Source organism: Lissotriton helveticus, chromosome 5_1, assembly GCF_964261635.1.
Source record: "Lissotriton helveticus chromosome 5_1, aLisHel1.1, whole genome shotgun sequence".
In the NCBI taxonomy this organism is placed as follows: Eukaryota; Metazoa; Chordata; class Amphibia; order Caudata; family Salamandridae; genus Lissotriton; species Lissotriton helveticus.
In genome coordinates, this window is record NC_136065.1 from 914688176 (window position 1) to 914698030 (window position 9855).

The 9855-nt window shown below is 39.7% G+C and overlaps 1 long non-coding RNA gene across 1 annotated transcript in view; it reads left to right on the forward strand.

Annotated features, from left to right (window-relative positions):
• Positions 1-9395, forward strand: part of LOC144754988 (uncharacterized) — a 68574-nt gene extending 59179 nt beyond the window's left edge. Inside the window, exon 3 of the long non-coding RNA XR_013594819.1 lies at positions 9000-9395. This is a non-coding gene — a long non-coding RNA (uncharacterized LOC144754988). The remainder of the gene's footprint in view (positions 1-8999) is intronic.
• Positions 9396-9855: the final 460 nt, after the last annotated feature.

A 9855-nucleotide genomic window follows, 5' to 3' on the forward strand; every position in this document is an offset into this window, starting at 1 on the left:
GACAGTCAGACTCCAGAAACACAAGTGTAAAGTTTGCACACCACCCAGCAGTAACTCAATGCAATTCCACACAAAAATGACACTACACCAATCTTTGTGTAAAAATACGAGCTGTTTTATAAAATTCTTATATAGATCTTTCTCGGTTGTTTGTATTTTAGCAATTAATTACACTGTACATCTTTACATTTTCCACAGCATCTCCTGGAACACTATGAAACTTCAGCTCAACCACCACTTAACATTTTAACTTCCCACAATGATTACATTAGGATGCACTGTCTTGATACTTTAGATTAATACCTCCCCTCTCCAAGATCGGCACTTACAAGTGATGGCCTGTTTGTACCCGGTTTCCAAGCACCAAAGCTTTAGCATCTACTTCTGAATTCCCCCAATAGGCGAATCCTAGGCATTAAATGAGATACAGATTAAATGGCATTCCATTTGGCAACTTGAACTAGAGTTACGAAACATCAATGGGATTGAGGAACTCCCCTCCCCTTTGCCTCAGTTACTAAAGCGCTTGATAACTGTCTTATCCCTGGCAATGAAGAACAAGAGCCTCTCACAAGGGCTTTCCACAGTGGACCGCCAAGGTGTTCAAGTTATCAATACACTGCTCGCATCATAAATGTCCATCAATGTTTGTCTCTCCAAGTCAGCCCCGCAGTTCTAGCTCAGTTCACTCGGGCTCTGCCCCTGCCTCATCCAGCCTGTTTAGCAAGGGAAGACCGGCATCTAATTTCCAACTTCCCCGCCTTCCCTTAGAATCTCCTTACTCGCGGACAGCAGCGCTCGTCTTTCCGCCTCTCCTCAGAATCTCACCAGGACTCGGTGAGCGAGCCTCTTCGCCAACTTTGGGAGGTCTGGGTGGAACTGCTGGGTCCGCGTCACGCTGTCTCCTCACTGAAGTGACCTCCGTCACCAGGCACACGCCGGGCCTGCGCAGGGGTGCAGCGTCTGAGGAGCAGGGCCGGCCTCCTCCTCTTGCTGGCGGCGATGTTCTTGGCAGGTTCCGCCCACCAGCGCTCGAAGCTCCGCGGGCACTCCGCCCTCTCCCAGACGCTTCCGGACTCTACACAGTGAGTCTGCGTAAGGGAGCAGCGTCTGACAAGATTCGGCTCTTTGGCCTCACGATCGCCCCGTAGTGGGCAATCGTGAGGCCAAAGAGCCGAATCTTGTCAGACGCTGCTCCCTTGCGCAGACTCAACCGAGGAACGGCTACTCTGACACTACCAGGGTCACGATCAGGACTCCTCCACTTCGCTCAGCAGCGGTGCCCTCCCACTCAGAAGCGGGTCAAGGAGAGGATAAGGTCCACTTCCACTATCACCTGAACTTAACTGGTGAGGGCCAATTACGGGCAATGTCAAGTACGGACCCAGGTAGAGTCTGGATCGCGTATTCCTTCCAATCCAGGCCTTGATTCTCACAAAGCTCAGGAATCTGGTAGTTTACTTCCACGCCAGATATAGTGGTCAGGAAGTCCTCACTCAGCAGGGCCAGGTCTATAGGAAAGGGGCAGCGACAGCAGAAGAGTAGCAACCCTCACACAGGAAGTCAACCCTCTAAGCTTCCTAACCCTCTTAACCCACAGCCTGCACTCCGACTGGTTCAATGGCTACACAAAATGGCCACCCTGCCCCTAGCCTTTTATAGTCTGACCACTAAGGTTCCAGTAGGGTCCAGAAGGTTCTAGAAGACTCTATGTTAACCTATGGGGCTTTCCAGGGGATGGCAGTTGTGACAGTTGAAAACCACCATTTTGTAGATCTGAGTGAATTCCAGTCAGAAAAGGGCACCTAGGCCTGAGGTAAAAGACTATGGGGGCAAAAGAGCATCTATCCCCCAGGTCAACACCATAAAAATCTAGTGGACACAAAAAGATGAAAAGGGTATGAGGGGCAAAAAGGGGGCAAAATAAATAAATAATAGGAGGGGCTACGCAAAAGGCCAGACAGGTCTAACACCTCCCAAATAATTGTAAAGGGGGAATCCACCTCCTTATAATAATACTGTAAAATGAAAATCACATTGAATATCAATTTAGAATATGACACGTTGCAAATCAAAAGCAGTTGTACATAACATTGGCATATATCACCAAATTCAGTGCAGTGTCACTAAGTGACTTAGCCGTCATCACATGCACCACAACAAACGAGTGAGTAACTTACTACTTAGCAATCATCTCACACAGTGCAGTTCTGGGTTTCTTATTTCCATTGACCCACACTCTATCTCCTTATAGCAATATTTCATTACTGTTCCAGTTCTGAATCCACCTTTCTCTCCGAGTCAACTAATTAATTTCTTTTCTTGGTGCAATTGTGCTCCATAGCCAGAAGATGGCGTTGTTGCACTAGTTCTAAATTTTCTAAAGCGACATTCTCTGTAATATGTAGTTTTCAATTCGTGTAAATGACAGTACCTGTGACGATCTTCAGGCAGCAAGCTCATGGCAACCCTCACATTAAAATCATCTTTATCACCAGTACTTGACTCACGAAATTAACTCTGATGACAATCCAGGTCAGCTACAGAACACAGAGACATGAGAACAAACTGAGGCCTTCTTCCAATTCCATTTCAATACGATGGAGGCACCAGTCGTGGTTGGCAAACACTGCACAGTTACAATAGACTGTGCAAAGACCCGTAGACTACAATCCAAAGATGGCAAGATGCGTCGTGACAGCATGCATCTCTCCATAACACGAAGCTTGGACAGCATGGAGGTTCTCAAGTTCGGTAAGCCGCGCGCGACAAGTATGTGTCCTCTATGTTGGCTCCAGAGGCATTTGAATGATAACTGTCATACCTCACTCCAAGTAATATTAACAAGCATTTCATTTTCCTTTAACCCATTGTGCAACTCCCAGTTCCGTGATCATACTTGAGCCACTCACTTCATTATTGTTTTAATTATCCTTTTGCCACGGCATACTTTCAGAAAGTATAATCACCACACATTGGGGCTGACTGCAGATTAACTAGACGTCATCAGTTAATAGATCATTCCTCACGGTTGAAGCTGTAAATTGGTGTTGACTGCAGTTTTCTCCACATTTGTTCTCTGTTACATTTTTAACAGCGGGGCTTGATAATTCTTTAAAAGCATATGATCAAAATCTGCCCCCGATTATTTTCTACCATATGCAGCCACTTCTCATCAGAGCACACCAGAGAATTGTCAGCATTCAACACAGGGCCATGACCTTTGCCCCTACCTCTTCATTGGGCGTCACAGTTTTAAAACAGGACTGCAGATACACTTTACAGTCTCATACACAAGTGTATCTGGCTCCTTGAATTATTTAGGGTGACCGTTGTCTGGGTCTCTGGTGGGGCAGGTGCCAGATAAATAGTTCAATGTCTTTAGTAATATTAGTACCTTCAGCTCCAGTTCCAGTAGCTGCCAAATATTCTTCTTTTCTCCATGTGTAAGTTCTTCTCCTTTTTAAATCGTCGCCAATGTAGAAATCAATAAAGTCTAGTAGACAGCTCTTGAAGTTGTAGTTTATTCTTCAAGTTACATCTTGGTAAATTCCAATGCAAGTCTTAATGGTGTGCAGTCATACTATCGAGTCTTTTATTTCGATTGGACCGAATATCGAGTAAAAAATATAGAATGGACATAATATCGACTAGACATAATATAGACAACAAAAATATCGACAAATTTTTTTTTACATCGAATAGAATGGACATAATATCGAATCAAAAATATAGAATGGACATAATATCGACTAGACATAATATAGACAACAAAAATATCCAATTTAAGGTAAGTTAATAATATTGTAAATTTTTTGTGTAATATTATTCTGTAGCGGGTTGTGGGTTTATAGGGGAATAGCGTGGGAAGTAATTTAATTATAATTAATTAAATATGTTAATTTATGTATTGATATTTATTTAGAATTAATTGTTAAATAATTATTAATTGGTCATTAATTAAAATATAATTGGTAATTAATTATAATTGATTAATTTATAAATATGTTAATTTTATTAAATTATTTTCTGTAGCGGGTGGTGGGTTTATAGGGGAATAGGGTGGGAAGTAATTTAAATGTAATTAATTAAATATGTAAATTAATAATAATTGTTAATTAATTATTATTTGGTAAATAATTAAAATATAATTGGTAATTATAAATATTTAAAGAATAAATAAATAATAATTAGTAAATTTATTTCTGTAGTGGGTTGTGAGTTTATAGGGGGATAGGGTGGGGAGTAATTTAATAATAACTAATTAAATATGTTAATTAATTAGATTTGTTAATTAATTAATAATTGACCATTAAATAAAATGTACTTCGTAAATAAAAGTAATTGGTTTTGGAAATTAAATTTAAGTTTTGGGTTTTTGGGTAAAGGGGTATTTTTAGGGTTCAGGGTCAGTTTTGGGTTTTTGGGTAAAGTGGTATTTTTAGGGTTCAGGGTCAGTTTTGGGTTTTTGGGTAAAGGGGTATTTTTAGGGTTCAGGGTCAGTTTTTAGTTTTTGGGTAAAGGGGTATTTTTAGTGTTCAGGGTCAGTTTTTAGTTTTTGGGTAAAGGGGTATTTTTAGGGTTCAGGGTCAGTTTTTAGTTTTTGGGTAAAGGGGTATTTTTAGGGTTCAGGGTCAGTTTTTAGTTTTTGGGTAAAGGGGTATTTTTAGGGTTCAGGGTCAGTTTTTAGTTTTTGGGTAAAGGGGTATTTTTAGGGTTCAGGGTCAGTTTTTAGTTTTTGGGTAAAGGGGTATTTTTAGGGTTCAGGGTCAGTTTTTAGTTTTTGGGTAAAGGGGTATTTTTAGGGTTCAGGGTCAGTTTTTAGTTTTTGGGTAAAGGGGTATTTTTAGGGTTCAGGGTCAGTTTTCAGTTTTTGGGTAAAGGGGTATTTTTAGCGTTCAGGGTCAGTTTTTAGTTTTTGGATACAGGGGTACAGTGTAAAAATAAAGTAAAATTTAATTTAAATTAAATTAATTTAATGAAATTAAATTAAATTAAATTATATTATATTAATATGTTTATTTAATAATATGTTTATATATATATATATATATAAGTTTCTCAGTCCGCTCAGAAAACGCTGACAGCGGCCCCTCGGGAAGTGGCACCAATGCCGGCCGAGCACGCCGGTAAAGCAAATAATTTCACAAAGTTCCAAAGTAACGGTGCTCTCAGTCCGCAAAATAACACGACACCGCTCAAGTTTTGGGTTTTTGGGTAAAGGGGTATTTTTAGGGTTCAGGGTCAGTTTTTAGTTTTTGGGTAAAGGGGTATTTTTAGTGTTCAGGGTCAGTTTTTAGTTTTTGGGTAAAGGGGTATTTTTAGGGTTCAGGGTCAGTTTTTAGTTTTTGGGTAAAGGGGTATTTTTAGTGTTCAGGGTCAGTTTTTAGTTTTTGGGTAAAGGGGTATTTTTAGGGTTCAGGGTCAGTTTTTAGTTTTTGGGTAAAGGGGTATTTTTAGGGTTCAGGGTCAGTTTTTAGTTTTTGGGTAAAGGGGTATTTTTAGGGTTCAGGGTCAGTTTTTAGTTTTTGGGTAAAGGGGTATTTTTAGGGTTCAGGGTCAGTTTTTAGTTTTTGGGTAAAGGGGTATTTTTAGGGTTCAGGGTCAGTTTTCAGTTTTTGGGTAAAGGGGTATTTTTAGCGTTCAGGGTCAGTTTTTAGTTTTTGGATAAAGGGGTATTTTTAGGGTTCAGGGTCAGTTTTCAGTTTTTGGGTAAAGGGGTATTTTTAGGGTTCAGGGTCAGTTTTTAGTTTTTGGGTAAAGGGGTATTTTTAGGGTTCAGGGTCAGTTTTTAGTTTTTGGATAAAGGGGTATTTTTAGGGTTCAGGGTCAGTTTTTAGTTTTTGGGTAAAGGGGCATTTTTAGGGTTCAGGGTCAGTTTTGGGTTTTTGGGGTACAGGGGTACAGTGTAAAAATAAAGTAAAATTGAATTTAAATTAAATTAATTTAATGAAATTAAATTAAATTAAATTATATTGTATTGATATGTTTATTTAATAATATGTTTATATATATATATATATGTGCGCTCGCGTGTAAAGACACGGCTTATTTTTGGTGATATAGTTTTTTTATTTATATTAATTATTTATTAATATTACATTTATTTAATAATTATTCCTAAGTTTATATTAAATATATTTATATATATTATTTTTAACTTAATTTTAAGACATTTAAAAAAATCGATATTTTGACAGTCTATATTTTTGTAAGTCGATATTTTGGAGTCGATATTTTAGTACTTACCTGTTTGAAGATAGGCAGTCGATATTTTGTCCCTCGATATTTTAACCTCGATATTTTGGTATCTCGATATTTTTGGGGTCGATATTATGTCAGTGATCCAGTCTTAATATAAGCCCCACCAGGAGCAGCCTCCTGGCTGCTCAGCCCATCTTCTCCAACTGCTCCCCCTTCAAGTACAAACATCATAACATTCCAAATGACATCATATAGCTATAGCATCAGGCAGAGAATCAGGGCAAGGGAGATGCATTACTTAAGAAGCAGATTACTACACATACCCTTGGTAAGAAGGCCTTCATGGAATTTCTAAAGGAACCCTCTCTCCATTTCCCCAAGTCAGTGTCTGAGTCTCCACTCTACAGTCAAAGGAATGTAAGGAGCAAATGTAAAATGCCTGGGGAAGCTACTCACCCTCCATAATATTGCATGCTAAACCAGGGACATCAAAAATAGATCCCACAGTCTCCGGAACTCAGTTTCATGTAACACACAGAGTCCTATTCCAAATGTGTAACACGTGCACTGCCCATACACACACACTTCACGTGCAAATGAAATGTCAAAGCAAGATTGTACATTTCACATAAGCAGAACTTTACATTAAAGGGGTCAGTAGAACATGTATTTAACGACACATAGAACAAGCATTGGCATAGCAAATAGGTCTCTCCTTTAGGCCATTATAAGTGTTTAGCCATGCAACAGTTAATGTTGCACCAAGAATATTGTGCTGCATAATGAAATACTTACAAGGTCCCAAAGGCTAAACCTATTGGCTGTGCCAATGCTTGTTCTTTACTGTGGCTACGGATGGTAGAAGTCAGCAACTGCTGACACCAGTGCTTGATAGAGAAAGCTGTGCCCTAGTAAAATGGCACTGTAGTCAGCCTGGTCTTGGTCAATTTTCTTATATTTTCATAAGTTAGCCTGGGACGCATGCAACACCCAACATGTTATACCGTTTACACAGGAAACAACAAAATGTACCCAGCTACATTCCTAATCATGTCACTGTTTCTAGGTTCTTTGTTTTTGATGGGAGAATGTAAATTTTAGAAATGCTTCATTGCATTTATTTTCCCCTACTTAGATTTAATTACCCAATCGCCTCAAATGTATGTGCGGTAATTATGCAATACCGACTATGTTCCATATTGTCTCTTTAAACTTGTGGTAATCCGCCGGGTAGCCCTACCTCTACCTCTTGTGTAGAGTCAGTGTGTGATGGAAAGTAACAGATGTTACGGTATAGTCCGTTTTTTAGGTCTGGTTTGAAGCTTAGAGTCCTTCCTCTATTACTCATAGAAGGACGAGTGTTACGTACATAGCCACATGCGTGACCATCAACTCACGAGATTTGCTTTAAAACGGGTGGAGTGAACGCCCCTAAAGAACTGTTCTTCGGGAGAGGCGGCGCGCGGTGCAGATAGATAGCCATACTACCGGCTTTTTGAGGTAAGCGAGCGTTTGGCCCTTGTTGGAGGCTAAGAGAATAAGGGCATGTTCACCTTCTGGCATGCATATGCTTATCTTGCCTCCATGCCGCTGTACCGATGCATACGCCCAAACTGCCTTAAATGTAAGTTAGGCTTTCCCGGCCGTTTTTTTAAAACTGGTTGGTTAATCTCGGTGCTAAATATGTAAGCGTTTAAGTCACCGACCGGCTAATATATGATCCGAAGTCTCATATCTTCCCACACCTATACACTGCGACTGTACCTCATGGTGCATCCCCGTCCATTTTATAGCATTGGACGTGATTATTATTAATAGCCAGTATAGGTTTGTTATCTGCGCAGACCTTAACTGTTTGGACTGCGGGGATCAATATGTTGTATTTCCACGTTACAGGGTCCACGACTGAGGAGCCGGTCAGACCTACTTGTGGGACTACACGCTCATATTAAGTAAGCTTACGCCTTATTTGAGGTTGCTTTCGTTTCCCTTCCTACAAAGTTTTCAAAAATTTTTTTTTGTATAAATTATTAATTTAAAACACTTTTTCGCTTTGGAAAACTGTCCTTTACCAATTGTAGATTATGTCACGAATTACCACTGCTGACCGTTGATGCCTTAAGCCTCCCTCCGACTTTTGAACATCTGTGAGTGACTCACGAATTCGAGTTGTGCAAAAAACTTTGTCAACGCGATTCCTTGTATTTAAAAGGTAAATGTTTCCTTGTAAACATTTCTAGTGGCATCTGACACGGACCTTAATTATTTAAGTAACTCGAACAGGTCTACTCTGAAAGTGGTGAGTTTGGATTTAATAGGAGAAATCTTTTTCTGCAGCAATCCTCTTGATAACACAGGACGCTCAGTCTCCTGACATTTACCGGAAACGTTTTGACGACTCCAATTGTTTGGGGCGATTGGTAAGCATATGGGCCATGTCCTTGTTCTAATTATTAGCACTAGTCAATAGGACATAGGAAGAATCTTTGAATGTTGTTATTTCTTTCATTCTTTTACAACTGGTTTTGATAAACATGAAGAACTATTATATATTCTTGTGGCTTGTATTAACTGATAAATCCTTATTCTGTTATCAGCACCTACAGTAGTATATTATGTCAGTACCCTGAGTAATATGATCTCTTTTGGCTAGCCCTGGCTACTTGATGCACAGATTCCCTGTTCCATTGTGGTCACGTTGTTGAGCCCCTGTTGTTTTGCAATGAAATGAATTAATTTTAATGTTTGGGTGGTGATAAAGTGGACATCATTGTTTATATATATTTCTCTTTTAGATCCCCTGGTACTTGAACAGTCACGATGAAAAAGGTCCTGATGAAGGCGGCTTAATGCTGCCGAAACGCGCGTAGACCTGCGTGGGCCTAAAGTTACATCTGGGCTCCTATATGTGTTTAGCACTGTCATCGTGCTAATAATTCAGTTCCTTTGCCATCCTAGAGTGTGGTTTGAGTGTGGTATGATTGGTAACACGTGAGTATGTTGAGAGGTATGGTTGCTGCCAAGGGGTAATTTTAATCATTATTGCTGTTGTAGAGAGTTTTCAATGTATGTGTTTTTGAGTTTTTTTCACATGAATTAAGAATAATTTCCTGATAAATTTGGATTGATAACAAATGTGATGAATTTAAAAAGAGAAAAAAGATAATAAAAATTTATATGTTTTGAAATAACCCAGTACATTTTGTGTCTTTGCCACCCTTTTTGTCACATTTATAGACAGAATTGCTTTGCTAAAGTATAAGGCCACCGAAGGAACGTTCTCACATTGTACTGTTTCTAGGTTGCACAGGTTACTCTGAAATCGGCAACAAAGGCAAAGCTGGACTTGCGATAAACTGTAACTCACAGTGGCACACAAAACGGAAAATGCGGCAATGACATTTCACATATAAGCACATTTCAAACACTGAAATGTCACACAAGCGAACTGGAAACTAGGTGGCTATGGCAGAAACAGTTTAGACAGGTGGAGGAAGGAGCGGGGAGGAAGATAGGGAAGAGGAGGAAGGGAGAGGGTAGATAGATGGAGGACACAGGAGATAAGCGGAGACTGGAAATGGGGGAGGAGGCAAACGAGAGAAAAAGAAATGCAGAAAACGTGACAATGGGAGAGTTGAGAAACGCTGATGC